This window comes from Columba livia, chromosome 12 (genome assembly GCF_036013475.1).
Source record: "Columba livia isolate bColLiv1 breed racing homer chromosome 12, bColLiv1.pat.W.v2, whole genome shotgun sequence".
In the NCBI taxonomy this organism is placed as follows: Eukaryota; Metazoa; Chordata; class Aves; order Columbiformes; family Columbidae; genus Columba; species Columba livia.
In genome coordinates, this window is record NC_088613.1 from 3,078,870 (window position 1) to 3,094,089 (window position 15,220).

Here is a 15,220-nt window from a genome sequence, read left to right on the forward strand (position 1 = left end):
GCCAAGATAGTGGTTATTAACCAGTTGGTGCAAAGTGGAGTTTGGGGGAGCATAGCAGTTCTGCCCATCGCTTGGAGCTGCATGGTGCAGGTAAGCTGTGCCAGGGCAGTGCAGGGTGTTGGAGCCAGGCAGCCCTGGCAGGGTCATGGTGACAGGGTCTGAGTTGGATGTTGAAGCCAGGATCCAGAATGGGGCTGGGTGGCATTGGCACAGATCTGGTTGCTTGTAAGCTTGCCACCTCCTGTGTGGGCATCTGCCTAGTCTGGTTCCTCCAGCCTCGGGGATAGGGGGCATGTCTCCTCCATACAGTTGGTTTAGGGTGAGAGCCTGCAGAACCAAGGTCTGCAAGGAGAGATGTTTCTAGGCTGCAGGTCTTCTTCCCTCTCCTTCCTCTGAGACTTCAGTCACCCTTGTCCTCTCTCTGCCTCAAGTGACGTATTTTTCAGTAGCTGTCCCCATGTCTGGCTGTGCCCCAGGATGAACTGCCTGGGTGCTTTGCTAGGTGGGATGGTCTGCACCAGCTCGAGTAGAGAAGGCTGCTATCTATGGAAAACAAGATAGGCTGGAGTAAGCAGAGAAGAAGGAGCCTAAGCATGTGCCTTCAACCCTTCACAGCTTTCCCTGGAGGTCAGAGGAAGCCCTGATAACACACCATGCAGAGGGTGAAGATCCTGCCAGGGTTCGTGACCACGATGTGGATGCAGACCTTGCTGAGGAGGCTGCCGGGGCTGTTTTGAAGGTAAGAAATTTTAAAGGTACTCTGGCACTTCTCCGGGAAGCTTTTGGAGCATATGCAGAGCAGGAGTCCTTGCCTGCAGGATCATCCTTGCTTCTGAGTCCTCAGATGGTGATTCTGCACTTGGGTATCCTGCTCCATTTGTAATCTAGGCCATGGTGGCATCTGCTTGGTGTGTGTGATCAGAGGGATGGGGAGAAGGCTTTCTGTCCCAGTTTCTGGCTCTTTCCCAACCCCATGAGGACAGCTGTTGGTAGCTATACAAGGCAGAGGAGTGGGGAGATGGTGACATGGATAATGCAGAGCAAGAGAGTGGCACTTTCTCACCTCATGGGTGGCTGTAGGTGCTTCTGAGTCTATTCATAGCTCTGTCACTGGCAGAGCGCTGTCTAGATGCTCTTTGCTTGGCTTGTTTCTTGAGATTCAAAGTTTTTGCTCTTGTTGAGAAGTGAGGATTCAGCAGCCACCCTCCTCTTCAGACAGACCCACGTTGGCCAGGCACAGGCAGCCTTAGCTCCTGTCTTGTCATGAGCACCTTCCTTATCTAATGAAATGGATGTTTCTACTGACAGAAACCTAGCCACGGAAAAGACCCGAGTCCCTGGTGATGGCCTCCATCTCCCCCACTCCCATTCCCATGCGAGCTCTAGGCACTGACTTTGGTGCTAAAAACCATCTTCTCGTAGCAGGGAGGATTCAATGGTGTGCAGAGCAGGCAAGCTATGGACCATCTAGACTGGAAATCTGGATTTGCTGGCCGCAGGCACCCTCCTAGTCCTGCATGTACCTGAGTCACAAAGACAACATATTTTGTGTGTTCGCACAGGGTTTTGCAGATGTGAAGGTCAAAGCGCACTGCAAGCTGTAACCTTTGAGCGTGCTGTGCCATTGTTGTAGAAACACATCCCAGCTGTGCTTTCCCCCGTTTCAGAGTTTTTGTCTGCTCACCATCAGCTAGTCTTAAAAATACATGGGGCATGTCAAACTTCAGAGAGGGTTCACGTGGACCTGATGTAATGGGAATCTTGGAGGCTTCTCTGGTAAAGAAAAGAGCCAGTGTCTTGGGGACAGTGTGTTATAGGAGCAGGATTGTTGTAGCAGAAGAGTCTTCCCCATGTTAAGAAATCACAGGGAGCAAGGATATACCCAAATGGAGCTTTGCAGCCCTGTTATTCCCTCTTCTTCTTCCAGGCTCCTGATCATTCTTTCACCCCTGGCTTGCTCTGGATAGTTTTGAATGCCACATGAATCGATACTTTTAATTAGCTGCCATTCCTCATTTCTGCTTTATTGCTTCGGTAAGCAAATTAAAAGTGAACGTGTTGTGGTGAACTGTTACCCTGTGTGGGCTGTAAGCACATGCTGTTTCTTGCCCCTGGGAGGACTGGGAAGCTGTCAGACACTGACAAAGGGGCTGAGAGAATGGAGGGAGGGTTGGATGGGTGGGAGGCATGCAAAGGAAATGGAGAAATTGCTGGCTTCTTTTGGGGTGTGGGGGGAGTTGGGCAAAGCGTCCCCACTTGAGATGAAGAACATGGAGCCACCCAGCTCTCTGCTGGGTGGCCAAGCTCCTCTGTATACCTCCATCTGGTTTTCATGGTAGGGAAAGCCTCTGGACCGAGAAGGTGTTGCTGGCATGGGGCACACGGGGGGGTTTTGCTAGAGTTCAGCAGCTGCACACAATGCCAAGTTTTGGGATTGCACAGTGGGGCAGAATCTGGGGGCTGTCGGGCCCATTCCAGCCTTCAAGGTGGTACCTGTCACATCTACCCCTAGGAGCATCCTGGGGGAGGCTGCAGGAGGTGGGGCAAACAGGACTGGACCCTGCTAGGCTTTGTGTGGGGCTGAGCAGTCCCTTGCTAGCAAATAACCTGAACTCAGCCCTTTCTCAGCCTGCGACACCCTTCCAGCCCTGCTCGGAGCCAGGTTAATGTTGTGGTCAGCTTCGTGGTGCCTGCAGGTGGGAAGACCCAGCAGCCACAGGGGGGTGTTCTTTGTCCTGCAAAGGGATCCTGCTGATCCCCGTGTGCGGGAGCAAAGGTCTCCCTGCTGCTACAGGGGCTCAGCATGGTGTAACACTCTCAGGAGTTTGTACAAACTGGTAACATGCTGCTGTCTGCATGGTTATAGAGATACTCTCCCATGGGCAAACTTGCCCTTCGCAGAAGTTTAAAGTCTCACTTCCCTGCCTCTGACCTGGGCTGCTTCTGGGTTTGGGGCTCAGCCACCTGGAGCATGGCTGATGTGAGCTGATCCCTCTTATCCCCTTAACCTGCCTCTGCAGTGGTATCAGCAACAGACTGAGATTAGAGCTCTGCTTTTGCACTGTGCCTTTGCGTGCCAGTTGCTTTGATGCAAGGAGGGGCTGGTTGCTGAAGGGGCTTTCAGAAGTCACAATGGCTGCAGCGGACAGCTGTGCAAGGCGGAGACGGTGAGTTAGTCTGTGCCCTGACCCACAAATGTTGCTTGCAGTGGGGAGAGCTGTGAGGCATTAGCGCTGATTTTGCCCTGAGAAGGGTGTCTGTGAAGGGGGTGGTGTTGAGCCACCAGGAGGATGGCAGGTCCCTGCATCCCATCCACCCCGGGAGGCAGGGCAGGATCGAGATGCAGTGGCTGAGCTGGGGGATGTTATGCATCAAAAGCTGAATGCACTTTCTTATGCCAAACTAAGAATTTCTTGTTAGTCTTATTAAAACTTTTAGTAATGTAACCAAAATTGCAATGAACAGTTGTTATTGTTAGTCTGGTTAAAGTGATACTAACACTGACAGCCTATTGATTCTTCAGTCAATACTTAACAAATGCCATCAGCAGTGCTGCATTTACGAGCTGTTGTGCAAGTAAAGGCTGATGTTTCCCCTGGCGCTGGGTGCCCCTGGGTGCCTTGGGGTGCAGGGTGGGGGGCAATGAGCCATCATCCTCCTCAGCTCTGCCAGGTACAATGTGCCATTCAGCGTGGGGGTTTCTTCCTCCTCTTGCTTGAGTCCATTTGGGGCTGGTTTTAAGTGTTTTCCAGCAGGTCTCACACTTGGCTCTTTCTTCACTGGTCTGCGAGTTCGTGTTGCAGCTAGCTTGACTAAACCTGGTGCCTTGCATATATGTGTGACCGTGTGACCTCTGCTGCCTGAAGTTTTTGTTACCCTTGGGAGAGATTTTGCTCAACTCCCAAGTCTGCATTGCCACCCATGAGATGTGGGTGGCTCTGGGGTCTTCTGTGTCATTTATGCCCACATTTTGGGGCTTGGGCTAACAATGTTGCCACTACAGCTTATTCTGGGGCCTTTGGTAGCTCACCCTACCTCAACTAAGGACTTTAAAATAATTTTTCTGTATCACAGTTATGAGTAACAGGTGCTATACTCCACAACGAGCCTTTTCTACTCCCCTCCTGCTCTGGTGGTCCTTTCTTCCTTCTGCCTGGTCTGCAAGACCCTGGCTGATGGTTGTCCCGAGCAGGTGTCCCTGGGCCACCCCTTGCATCCTCAGTGCACTCATGAATCTGGGCTGGCATGAGCTACAGAGCCCAGGCATGGCTTGTGCCCACTTTTCGATGCTCAGGCCTGGAGGAGGACTCTGCACCCAGCAACCGGGCTCTCCTGCCTGCTCTGCAGCCCGCAGATGGTGCAGACACATTCCACCCTTGAGGAAAGGCTTCAGGAGCCCTGCTGTTTCCCAATGCTCTCCCCTGCCTGCTTGCCCAGCACACAGTGAGTCTTATTCCTTTTCAACCCTCTGTGATCCCTGCAAATCTCACCATAATCTGGATGCTCCTAAATCTGGGTCTGTTCTGTACCCTGCTACCTGGATAGTGTCTGCTTTGAGAGTTCCTGCTGTGGCCACATGCTGCAGCATCTCCCTGGCAGTAAATTGAATTGTAAGACTTCTGTGTGAAGTTCTGCCTTGTGCTGGTGCACTCTGGTTTCTGATAGTGTGCTGGCCTTGGAGAGAAAACTCCGTTAGGAAAATAAAAACCGTTGAAATGCAAAACCTTGAATGCAGCCAGAAGACAAAGTGTGGTCCGACAGTTGCTTTGGCTTGTCAGAGCCCCTGAGTGATGGGTGCCAGTGGGCTGCTTGTCTTTAAAAACAAAGTTTTGTAAAAGAGAAATTGAGGGAAAATGTTTCATGAAAAAAACCCACAGAACAACAAGCAAACAAAATGCACCAGACCCCAGCAGTTTATGGAAATCTTTCTACTGCAAAGCAATGGCAAAGGTTCCCTGTAAATTTGCCTTAGCTTTATTGCTTTCTGTGAGGACTCAGATTTATGGAACTATTTGCTTGGAGTAGTTGGTTATTATTCCTTTTCCCTTCTCCAACCTTGGTCTCACACCAGGAGGACAGCAAGGCTGTGCTGCTGGTAGACCCCAGGCTGAGACATTTCCTATCTGCTCATCAGCACAGGTCACGTCATCTCAGGAGCCAAATCCAGAAAACTTCTCAGCTGCCACCCCCAAACCCAGTTCTGGCCAGGACTGGTGAGCTCTTTGGGATGCAGGGCAGGGGGATCATGTCAGGTGGAGGCCCTGGGCTGACCTTGGCATCTTCAAAGCCCTGCTGGAGCAAATCCCAGTGCCTGCAGCCTCCCATTTAAACAGCACATAACTGCCAGCTTAAACCCATGCCCTTCCTTCCCAGTCTGTTCTCTGTTTTGGAGTGGGTCAGCTTTACACTTCAGGGTCTTCAAAGAGTCAATGAATTGTATTCATGTTGTTAACGTTCTCTGTAAATTCGGAGAAATTATGAGATGAATATTTGATGAGGCTAATTAAGGCTGAATTACTGCCACACTCCTCCTTCCTTTTCCTCAGTTGTGTCTGTTGTGTGGATAAACATTGGGTTCCCTAATATGTTCTGTCCCAGAATCCCTGGTCTTCCAGTGGTCACGAACTGCCATGTCCCATGTTGGAGCATAGCAGCTTTTAAACCAAAGAAATCAGACTGAGAAGTCCCCAAGACCACAACTTGCTGGAGGCTGGCATCATGGGGCAAGTCTCCGTGTGCCCTTGCTCTGTTTTTATTCTCATGCTGTTTTTCTCCTGGGGCCTGTTATAAAGCCTCAGATTTTGAGGATCCTTGTTCTGCATTGGTGAGATTTAAGGTTGTGTCAGCCTTTGGCTGCTGCAGCAGTTATTTCAGACAAGACCTGGCACTTTTCGGGAATCCTAGAAGGATTTCCCTACCACATCAGAGCTGTGTTTATACCGTGAAGCTGGAGGTTACTTATGACAACCATGTCATTTAACACATGTGAACTTGGTAGGCAGGACAGGGAAGAGCTGCTGGGACCATTTCACAGAAGGTGAGATGTGTCTGAGAGACTCATGCCCTGAGGCTGTAGGGCTTTTCCACTCCAGCACAAGGCAACACTGGAGGTGTGAACAAGCTTACAGTGGAAAAAGTGCAATAATGAGAGGCTCAATGCCAGATAAGGGAGAAGGGGAGCCTGCACTTGCACCTGGTGGTTCCTCTTGCCCTGCTCTGCTGCTGGAGATAGGCCAAGGAGATATGAGGAGTCTGGTGAGTGCTGGCAGCACTGGGAGTAACCATTGCTGTGCAGCCTGCTGAAGCCTGGATGGAGCATCCCTCTGGGACAATGGTGGACTCCAGACACTGTCACCCATCCCGGCCTCAGTTTCTTTGCCCAGGAGCATGTTGGAGAGCACCAGAGAGGTGTGGTGAAACTCCTGTACGGGAAGTCCAAGCATGCACTTTCAAAGACCACAGCTTGCAAAGAGCATGGGAGTAATTTGAACCATTGATTTTGAAGCCCTGGACTGTAGTCTTACACTAGAGTATCCAAAGCTAGAGCATAAACCTTCTTTGCATCCTGCGCCTTTTTTCTGACCTTCCCAAGAACCTAACAGAACTTCTTAAATAAGGACATGCCCTTACAGCCTCACTGTTATTATCCTTCTTCTGTGAAAGCAATTTCCAGCTGAAGTGCTGGGACTACAACGTGGGGACAGTTTTTATTGGAGGCACGAATCTTCTATATCTGTCTGCTACTGGTGGTTGTTTTCTCACTTCTCTCATTTGTGGCTGTGGCAGAAGGGCAAAAAATGGTCTTTGCATCAGTGTCTTGGTTGTTGCTTGCCCAGGCAGGAGCAATCTAGTAGTTCAGACAGAGAAATAAGCACAGCAGCCTTTCTGTCCCTGAGTTGCTATGGGCCATGAAGTAACCAAGGTTTAGCCCCAGGATTTCTATGGCACAAGGCTGTTGTAACTCAGGACATGTCTGCAGCGCTTTGTCCTCCTGGATATCATCACCATGGTGTGTATCCTTCCCCACTCCTGAGAAGGGTATCTGTCTTGGATGTTCCCTTGGCCATATTTTCATGGAGCTACATGTTCCCACTTCAGCCTTTATGAGCACTCCTGGGAGCAGTCACCTGGCACTGCTTGGTGGGGTCAGGATTTGGGGATTTCTGGGGATTTTCAGCCTCACTCGGGAAGGGCACCAGTCTTTCTGTTGGCTTTCCAGGTGAGTCCACATATGTACTTGCTTAGCTTTGCCTGAAGAACAACAGGGCACTTTACAGTTAGGAGCCATCCTTACGAAAGCTGTGATAGACACAGAACACTGAGACTTGCTGAGGATCCAGACCTGTCTTCTGGCCAGGGTATGGGGTTTCCAACCCCACTTTGTCCACCACATGTGGCTGTGGTGGCCACTGATGAGTTTGAGCCCCTGATAGTGCTCCAAGCTCAGTTCCTTAGCAGAGGGTAAACCAGTTTCCAACTGTTAACCTTCATGACAGATGGACGTCCCAGTGGTTTTGGGTGTCAATATTGATATGCTTTGGTGTGCTTCGGCTGTGTCCAGAGATGGGGTCTCCAGCATGCTTCATCCCACAAAAAAAAGCATGAAAATGTGGACCAGACCCTTTGTGAGGGTTTCAGCCCTGCCAAGCCCTGGAGAGACTTGCCAGGGGATGCCTGGCCATCCATCAGCTCAAGCCCTCTGAAAACTGACTGCCTGCTGAGTAAGGAGGGACTTTGTTCACCTGCTCTGAGACAGAAAATCCTTCTCCTGCTCCTTGTACTGCTTGCCACAGCATGGTCCACATTAATGATAATGAGTTAACAAGCCAGGGTAAGTGATAGGGCTTTGTTCTTGGCTTTTTTTTTTTTTTTTTTTTGTTCCCTGTTCACCTTTAAAGACATGAAAGGAGAAAATAAAACAAGAGCAGCTCTGAGGGCACACCTCCATCCTCCCCCTTTGCTCAGTCTTTATTTTCTCCTTTCAGCTGCCTTTCCCTGCTTTGCCCTGATTTAGCCAGCACGGAGAGCTGACACCGCTGTCAAAGATGCCCTTATCTCCAAGGGTACTGCTGGTGTTTTGGATTCAGAAGCGGCATTAGGATCGAGGTTCTGACTAATCTCCTCTGATAAGCTGTGTCACAGCAGAGTTGCAGGACAGAGGGTCCAACACCACAGCTCAGGTGGCTCTGCCTGATTTGTATTTATCCCCTTTCCAAGCACAGTCAAGGGGATGCTCCAGCCCTGCTGAGGGGGAGTTTATTCTTGACAGAAAGCATCTCTGTCTGCTGGGGCTGCTCATCTCCCAAGCCCCTTACCAAGACCTATGTGGGCACCACGTGGTTCCCTGCTTGGTGTCCCTCCTCACCGGGAAAGGGGAACTCACAAAAGGGAGGCTTACATGAGCTACACATTGTAAAGCAGGACAGGTGTTCTGTGGTAAAAGGAGTGACAGGCAGAAATAAGCACAAAAGATTGGATAGATAGGAATGAGAGATCGATAAACCGAGACTAAAGATAGCAAGAGAGATGCACTGAGGGCTGTTGACAGAGAAATAGGTGTTGCAGCCAGAAACATCCTTGAATAAGAGAAACATCAAATGAGAGACGTGAAGCTTAGAGAAGGATAATTTTAAATGCACTTCACTGCTGGGCCAGGATTAGCCCAGACTATACATGTTTAATGCTTCCTTTTTTCTCTCCTGATTTTAAACCCCTGAGTGGTGGGATGGAGCAGCTCCTCCAGCCCCACTCTCAGTTACGGGATTCAGACCTCCATATTAGAGTCAGATCCTTTCTCAGGCACCAGTTTAGCCAGTGAAAAGCTATTTGGAGCAATCTCATGGAGCTGGGCTGTGTAACTGCCGCTCTTATGGTCTGTTGATCAAACCTATGTGCAGTGTAGCCATATTTCAGATTTAAATCCAGTTTAGCCATAATTGAAACCTGCCTTTCTCTTGACCCTGACACTGCCAACTGGAAAGAGTGGCAGTTTTGGAAAAGGATAAAAAATGTAAAATAAGCAGCACTGGGGTGCTCAGGTACAGGGTGTCCTGGGGACACAGCCTGACCAAGGGATGTTAATGGGCAAGGATTTTGATGGATAACGGAGTAAAGGCTTCCCAGGTGTTGATCCCTGGCAGACTGATTTGTTGCACTAAATCTGGATTGGTTTGTTTTTCACCTAATGATGAGTGAGCTTATCAGGGAGTCCCTGAGGCATCCTATAATACCTGTCCCAGTTGCCCAGGTATTCCCAGTACAAGTCTCTGCCTAAAAGCCAATTGAGGTTGAGAAAGCCTCATACTCTGAAATTGCTTTACTTCCTAAGGGCTGGTTTGAGAAAGGAGCAGAATTGTTCAGCAGCTTCAGAGCAGCTGTTAATTTCCTTTTGTTTTCATTAATTAGGCCAACTACTCCCCATCTTCCTCCTTCTCTCTGGGCACTTAAACCCTGTGAAACCACCCCTTCTCTTAATGTGTCCTAGGAGGCCCTGCCAGAGTAGATATCCACCTCCAGGGGCTGCGATGGAGAATCTTCTCTGACTTTGTAGGCTCCTTTCTCCATCATCTCCTCCACAGCAGAAGACCCACAGCCTTCAGCTCTGCTAATGTGCAGCCTGACCATTAGACAGAAAATAACAGCTGTGGATGGGGACAAGTGACGGTGAGCCATGCTCTGCAGGGGTGGGCTTCTCTCCACTGCCCTGCATCTGGCTGGGAGGGTGAGGAGCGGTGGAGCGACTGGCACTGGTGCTGCTCCGGGAGCACCCAAGTCCTCTGTGACAAGGGATGGGGGAACATGGGAACAAGATCCTCTCTCATGCCAAAGAAGTGTTTGCAGAAGTGCTTGAAAGAGATGATAAAGGGACGTGGCTGCAAGTTCTGTGGCAAGGCTTGGGAAGTTTGGAGAAGCCTCCAGCTCCTCCCATCCATTGGAGCATGCTGCTGTCTCATGGTCACTGTCCACGGAGCCCTGCACCCTGGCTGATGTCTCTGCAAACCTAGTGGGTCTGAAAAGCAAGGAGGACTTGGAGGGGTTCATCTGCTCTAAACATGACCTAAAAAGAGAGAGGGTAGATGTGAAGTGAGAGCCTGAGGGGACTCATTTATCTGAGGATGGCTTGCATGCCATCTCTGGTAAGGTGTATCTGTTCAGTGGTAAGAGCAAGGGACGCAGTGAGCTGTGAGAGGGGAGTGAGCCTGTCCTGTCTGGGAGATGCCTCACTCCCCAGCACAGCCCTTCCCGAGGGAGGTATCCACGCTCAGAGCACTTTGTTCAACAGGCTCGCGGTGATCAGTGTGTTGGAGCAATTTATCAGTCCTGATGCATATTTAATGCCAGAATGGTGAGCAGAAGTGGAGCAGTGTTTTCAGACGGGTGAGCTGCAGAGCTTTGCTGTGGCCGTTAACAGTCCTGCATTAATTATGATAGAATAAATAATTCACAGGGCTAATAACAAAGACTTGCTCCTGGAAGAAGAAATGAGAAAGCAATATCTGCCTCTTGCTTCCGAGCCAAGTGGACAGCAGAGCACATGGGATCTGCTGGGGATACCGCACTGGCTGGTGACATTTTGGGGGATTTGTACCCCTTGCTGGCCCATGCACAACTCGGGAATTGTGGCTCTCCCCAGCACCTGCCAGTGTGTATGGAAAGCCCAGGGGATGAGAACAGGAGGCACCAGCTTGGCTTGTGGGCCCAGGCACTTGTTTTCCTGCCACTCATGTCAGTGAGCAGGGCAGCAGCTCCCCAGTGCTCCCTGCTCAGGTCCTGCATCGGGTGTCTCTGCTGCAACGCCTCCATAACCCTTCTCCTGCCCTCCCCTCCGCCTATCACACCTATTGCCAGTGACTGTCTCATTTTACCTCTCTGTTTAACCTTGTCAGGTGGGAAGTGCATGGACCCTGAGCTCTGCAAGGGCATCGACCCCACAGGAATCCTCCCCTGTGAGAGGCAGCTCCTGCTTGGCCCCTGCCTGGCAGCTCTGGTTTGTCCTGCCTGTATCTCCTCTGTCTTTCCTTGAAGCCACCCATTCCTCTCTTCCTTTTCCCCACAACCTGCAAACATTAATATGGATTGTTTTCTTGTGCCACTATTGTCCTTCAGCTTAAATAGCTTTTTCTGACCTCCCTGGTGTTTTTTGTGCAGATGCATTTTTAAAGAAAAAAGTCACATCGCTGCCAGTTTGCTTTACCAAAGCTGAGCAAGATATCTTCTTCTATACTGTTTTGTACCATGTGCCCTCTGTTCACCAGCTCACTCAGGAGCCCTTCTCTGTTCCTCTTTAACCTTCTTTATTGTGGGTAGCCTTCTGGCTTAGCCACCACGTGGTGAGTGACCCTGAGCAAGTCATTTCACTTGTCTTACCTCACCTTCCTTCCACCTATAGGGAGAAGACAGTGACACCATCCTGTGGCATGGGGTGGGTTAGGTGCTATAGGAGGTATAGAAGCTTTCTCCTTCCCAGCCCTGGTCGTTTATGGGGATAGGGCTCATTTCATTACTCTGTGAACTTATATCTCAACAGAAACATAAACTGAAGTGATATGGGACATGAGTGCTGTCCCAGACTGTTGCAAGCAGTCTCAGAATAGCTGAGTAGTCTAAACGAGCATCCAGAGTAGGCTGAATGCTGGTGACCCACCCACATGTCACCAAACACATCCTAGGTCCTGCCTTAAACCTAAAATTGGGAGGAAAATGTAATGATAAAATGTTTTCCAGGGAAAACAACAGCAGCTGGGAACTTGTGTGCTGCCACTTTTCTGATCTATTGGTGCTGAAGGGTTTTCCTGAGGGTCTAACCAGTGCTCCATAGACTGCTGTGAGTGGCATTGTAATGTGTCCCCTAGACAAGCATTTTTTTCTTCTGGGGTCCCATCACACTCATAGTTTATGAGATCGTTTTCTTCCTTGGCCATTCCCAACTGATGAGCCCTTGATGAGCAATGGAAACAGCTGTTCCTAACCCCATGCTCGGGAGCCTGAGCCTTGCGTGCTGTGCTCCTCATTCTGCCTCTTGGTGGGCTCCAAGCTGTCTTCTGCTCAGTGATGGGCTGTGCACCCTTCATGTGTTCCTGCTGCTTTCTGGCTTTGTACCAGCATCAAAAGTCATCAACATAATGTAATGAATGAAAAAATTATTATGGGTCACAAACTCGCTCTGCTGGTACCTTCCCTCCAGCCTCATTCTTTCTGTTTCAGGACTCATTTTTGGCTAGTTTTGGGTTCTCCCACTCCCCATATGTTCTTGCTTTGGTCACTATCCCCCATGGAGCATCAGCACTAAGACCAGAGAGGTAAGATTGCTCTGTTCCCTTTGTCTTTCTCTTTGAAGACAGTTATCACATTAGCCTGAGAGGATGAACCCACTATGTGTTTTAACATGTTTTCTTTTGTGTCTATGCTGTTTGTCACCCTTTTCTTCCCACTCCTGCTTTGCAAACTCCATCTGTTGAGATGGCACAAGTAACAGAGCACACCTAAAAACCAGGGATTGCATTTACATGGATAAATAGCCACCTTTGGACCATTCTCATCCAAGACAAGGGACATTTCAGAGGAGATCAGGATAACCCCAAGCACTGACTCTGTTGACAGAGAAGAATGCAGCAGATTTCACCTAGAAAGTGGCTGTTTGAACAGAGGAGTGCAGCACCGCTCAGTAGTGCTTACGTCTCAAGAGTGGATGTTTACACACGGGAATTGCTTGTTCACCTTGCTATTAGAGCACAAAACAAATGTTTGCCCAGGTAAGTGCAGATCCTAAGCTCAGGTTTTGCATTGGGTGTGCAGCTTTGGAGCTTACATGCAGGCAGGCACTGCCTGAGCAATCACTGCAGGTTAGTTGTCCTGGTCTGGACGCCTGAAGGCAAAGCAGCGGCTTGAAGAGCTGCTCCAGGTCTCTCCCCAGGTGCAGATGGAGTGGGATGAAGGGCCCGGGCTGCATTCACAACCAAAGCAGAGCTGAGGGAGGCAGGACACCATCTCGTTTATCAAGACTTCAAAAGACATAATATATATACTGGCGAAAAATAGCTTTTAATATTGTTGTTATTAGACAAATTCTCTTTCCCTTTCTTTTTCTTGTTCCAAGAGGACTCGGTGAAGAAAGCCCCTGACGGATTTCTTTGTCTTTTCATTCTAACCAACAAATTCATATTGCACTTTACTGAGTCTTTGAAGAAAGTTCTGGGGCTGGTGTCTGAGCTTAATCGCAGTTCTCCTTGCGCACCTGTGAGAGATGGCAGCTCATGCCTCTTTGCATTCAGCAATGGTGTTACAAAACCACCCCAAAAATCAATTTAGGCAGGCAATAAGCCCCAAACAGACTTTATTCTAACCAGAACTATTTGTCAGAGAACCAACTAGGAAGAGGGTTTGTCCAAAATTATTCAGCACTCCAACAACATTATAAAACACAAGTTTGGATACACAGCTGTTTCAGACTTGAGGGATCCCAAAACTCTGGAATGATGATTCAAAATGCAGGAAGCATGTGGGGGGTTATATGTAGGGTCGGGGGTTTCTGCCCCAGCCAGGTGAGTTTGCGTGGGCTTTTGTTGCAGCAAACATCGGTTACTGTGCAGATCAGAGGGAGCAGATTGCCAAAACGGCTGTGATGAGGGCTGCTGTTGTGGTTCTCATGCTGGAGCTTGTGGGCTGGAGAGGAGGAGGCAAACCAAAATATTTATACCATAAGATGTGCACTTTTTTGAGCTGAAGCCTGGGCAGCATCACAGTCACTCCATATGGAGTAGACATCGCTCACCTGATTTCTTTCTCTCTCCGGGAGAGCATGCCACGGCTGCTTGGTTGTGGCAGGGGAGGCAGGCAGCTCTGTGGTTGGACTCTGGGGACATGGGGGCTGCAGTGGCTGTGGCTGCTCTTCCCCTGTCCCCTCGTACCCTGGGGTCCCTGGCTGCAGCCTGGGGCTTCCTTCCTCGCTGCTGGTGCTGGCCCATGGTTGGCAGAGAGTCACCTCATGTGGACCTCAGGATGCAGGGAGGCTCCTGGGTTTGCGCTGTTACTTCTGAGTTCATGCTCTCCAAGTGCTTGCTGTGAAGGCTCTACCCACCGGACACGTCTGCGCTGCCCAGAGCTTGCCAAGCTGTGTGAGGAGCTGAGGGCTGGGATGGGGGCTGGGGGACACGCGGGGTGCAGGCAGAGCTGTGCGTGTGCACTCCAGCCTGGACTCTGCTCAGCTGCACCCCTGTATGCAGAGACAGATGAGATGGGGAAGAGGTTATGTGCAGCTTGTCCTGGTGAGAAAAGGACAATCTCAGGACCTGTCCCTCTCCAGCCCTAGGAAGCTGCTGCAAGGCTGTGTTATCTTTCCTGTGGCTGGAAATGCAGTGCTATTAATCAAGGCTGTGGGAGCAAGGATGTGCAGGGCCACTGGTGTGTGCCAGGGGAACAGGACTGGTGTGATGTCCTCAGTAGCTGAGTACTTTGAACCTTTGAGATGAGCCTTTTGGTGCATCCTACATTTGGGCTGCAGCAGCCTGGTGGCGTCCTGACTCTCCCTGGTCTTTGGGAGAGATGCTGAGCCTCTCCGCAGTGATTTCTGTGTTATTTAACCTCCCTCTCTTTGCAGCTGGCCGAGAGCTGGCCCTCTCTGACAGTGGTGGTCAATGCTTGGCCCTAACCAGCTCTGAAATCATGGGCAGGAACATGAGCTGCTGCCCACAGAGTGGCAGCCAGTGTGGGGGGACTCATTTTGTAATTATGTTGCTGAACAGCGGCATTAAATCTTCCAACCTGTCCGCTGGAGACAGCCCCTCTCATCCTACCTCTGACAAGATTTAAGATGCTCACAGATAACTGACTTTCATTATTGCTGTGCTCATAAATTCTTCTGTTGTCCTCTTTCAGGGGGGCTCCTGCCATCACCTACATGGTGCCCACTCTCCATCTCCAGCAGCATGTCACCTCCCCCTGCTCCCCTTGTCCTGTGGTCTCTGCCCATCCCTGCTGTCCCCTCGCTTCCATGGGCTGTTGGCTGTTGTGCATTTGCTATCTTGTCCCTCCCACACATATCTTCAGTGACAGGGCCAAACTCTTAGCTGATGCAAGAGCACTAGCTGGGCAATTTTCCCTATTGTTGCTCATATGGTTTCCCATTGCTCCTACGCTCTTGCATCTAATGTCTGACACCAATGAGTCCCCCTCCCATCCCTTGACAGTTGGATCACTTGATGGATAAAGAATTGATTGGATG

General features: G+C 50.1%; 1 long non-coding RNA gene across 1 annotated transcript in view; it reads left to right on the plus strand.

Annotated features, from left to right (window-relative positions):
* The first annotated feature begins 608 nt into the window (after positions 1-608).
* LOC110355665 (uncharacterized) overlaps positions 609-15,220 on the plus strand; it is a 52,702-nt gene continuing 38,090 nt past the window's right edge. Inside the window, exon 1 of the long non-coding RNA XR_010475610.1 lies at positions 609-739. This is a non-coding gene — a long non-coding RNA (uncharacterized LOC110355665). The remainder of the gene's footprint in view (positions 740-15,220) is intronic.